The sequence below is a fragment of the Borostomias antarcticus genome (genome assembly GCF_949987555.1).
Source record: "Borostomias antarcticus genome assembly, chromosome: 13".
Classification (NCBI taxonomy): Eukaryota; Metazoa; Chordata; class Actinopteri; order Stomiiformes; family Stomiidae; genus Borostomias; species Borostomias antarcticus.
Genome location: NC_140246.1, coordinates 23,274,176 through 23,276,675, shown reverse-complemented (window position 1 = coordinate 23,276,675; position 2,500 = coordinate 23,274,176). Strand labels below are relative to the sequence as shown.

The 2,500-nt window shown below is 45.6% G+C and overlaps 1 protein-coding gene across 1 annotated transcript in view; it reads right to left on the bottom strand.

Annotated features, from left to right (window-relative positions):
• The window catches only part of shank3b (SH3 and multiple ankyrin repeat domains 3b), a gene marked incomplete at both ends in the record, with an annotated part of 33,149 nt that overhangs the window by 22,441 nt on the left and 8,208 nt on the right, over positions 1–2,500 (bottom strand). The window lies entirely within an intron of this gene.

The window sequence follows — 2,500 nt, the reverse complement described above, 5'->3', positions numbered from 1 at the left end:
TCTTCTCTTTAACACTTGGATACAGTCTGTCACTCTTCCCTAAGATGTATTTCTGGTGATAGTTATGGTTCACACCATTGTGTCCTTTATACCAGGGGTGGGGAACCTCCAGCCTCCAGGCCGTATACGCAAGACTCTTTGAACCGGCCCGCAAGGAAATTCATAAAAAATAAACAAAAGCAACCTCAGAAATACCACCCAAAAAATGTCTCCAGACAGCGATTATTTTTTCCTCTGAGATAAAACAGACAGCTGTCTGTCTGTCTGTGTCAGGTCCAGGGACAGTGCACACAGCACAGGCGTAACGTAATGTGTCATTGCGTGATCAACTCATTTCATTTCATTCAGTATGCAAACATGGCGACTGTCAAGAAAAGAAAGGTAGATGTGGAATGTCACGCTTTCCAAGAGAAATGGACAAACGATTATTTCTTTGTGGAAGTAAAAGGCAAGCCAGTGTGCCTAGTTTGTCAGGACGCGCTATCGGTGATGAAAAAGGCCAACCTCGAGCATCATTACAGCTCCAAACATGCTAAACTGGAGGGGTTGAAAGGACAAATGCGCTTGGATCAAGTCAATGCTCTTCGGAGGAGTTTGGGTGCTCAACAAGCAGTCTTCATTAAACCACAATCTGACCGAGACAGCATTAGGCATGCTAGTTTTCTGGTGAGTGAGCTAATCGCTAATTGCTAAGGCTGCATTCAGAAGGAGGATTTGTGAAGGAGTGCCCTGTTGCCGTTGCGGAGCTGCTCGCACGGACAAAGTCAAATTGTTCCAAAGTGTCAGTTTGTCTGGAAGAACTGTCTCAGATAGGATTACAGACATGGCACAAGATATTGAGAAAACACTGAAGGACACTACAAGTTTTTCTCACTGGCCTGCAATCACACAACGGACATAACAAACACCGCCCAACTATCCATTTTTGTGCGGAGGATAACAGCTGAGTTTGATACGAGGGAGGAGTTGCAAAGGTGAGGATTTGTTTGAGCAAGTTGTTTTGTCTGTGAACAAATTCAAACTGCATTTTGATAGATTAAGGCACAAAAGGGATTGACTGCATTGGTCAAAAAAGAAATGAGCCATCTCAGTCTCGATCCAAGAGAGTTAGTTGTATCCCACTGTATCATATACCAAGAGAATCTGTGTGCACAGTCCCTGAAGCTCAATAATGTGATGACAACTGTTGTTTCCAACATTAATGTCATCAAAAGCAGAGGGCTGAACAGCCGCCACTTCAAGGAGCTACTGGAACGTCATGGAACTCAGTGATACTGTAGCAAGTGGCTGTGTGATTTGGGCTTCCTGGTGGACATTACCAAGTATCTATCAGAGCTGAACGTCAAGCTCCAAGGTCCCAACCAGCTTCTCAGCTCTCTGCAATCAAATGTGAAATCATTTGAAGCTAAACTAAAGCTGTGGCAAGTGCAACTGGAAAGGGGAAACACTGTCCACGTCCCCGCTCTGCGAGAACACAAGCCCGCTGTGACATCTGAATATGCTGCTGAGTGTGCAACACCCCTCCAGGCATTTGGAGAGAGGTTCCAGGACGTCAAAAGTAAACAAAGGGAACTGAACATATTCGCCACGCCGTTGAATGTGGAACCAGCTGATGTGCCTGACAACCTTCAACACTAAATCATTGAGCTGCAAAGCAATGGCGAGCTCAAAGCTAAGTACAACAACCTCCCTCTGCTCGAGTTCTACCAACTGTATGTATGTGCTGAGGGTTTTCCCATTCTGAGGAGACAGGCACTGAAGTTTGCATCACTGTTTGGGACGACCTACCGCTGTGAGCAGTTCTTTTCAAAACTGACTCTTGCAAAGACTCGGTTACGTTCAAGACTGACTGACCCAAACCTGCAAAACCAGCTGTGAGTAGCATCGTCATCACTACCATCTGACAAACCAGCTGTGAGTAGCATCGTCATCACTACCATCTGACAAACCAGCTGTGAGTAGAATCGTCATCACTACCATCTGACACCGAAAACCTCGCCAAAGAGAAACAGTTCCAGCCATCACATTAGGTGAGTCCAATATATGTGTTCAATCATTTTGTATGGCCCTCGAAGGATGTTGTAAAAATTAAAATGGCCCTTGACAGGAAAAAGGTTCCCCACCCCTGCTTTATATCAAGGCTGGCTGGCCCTCTCTGACAGAGAGATGTAATCAGCATTGGTACCTGTTCATTTTTAAGGACATTACTGGAAAGCTTCCATCCTGAATCACATCAATGCTGGTTTGGAACTCTGGTCCCTTTTGGACCCGCTCAGCTGTCTACCTATGTTTAAGGTTCCCAGAGCAGAGTCTGAACTGTCCTACCTGTGTTTAAGGTTCCCAGAGCAGAGTCTGAACTGTCCTACCTGTGTTTAAGGTTCCCAGAGCAGAGTCTGAACTGTCCTACCTGTGTTTAAGGTTCCCAGAGCAGAGTCTGAACTGTCCTACCTGTGTTTAAGGTTCCCAGAGCAGAGTCTGAACTGTCCTACCTGTGTTTAAG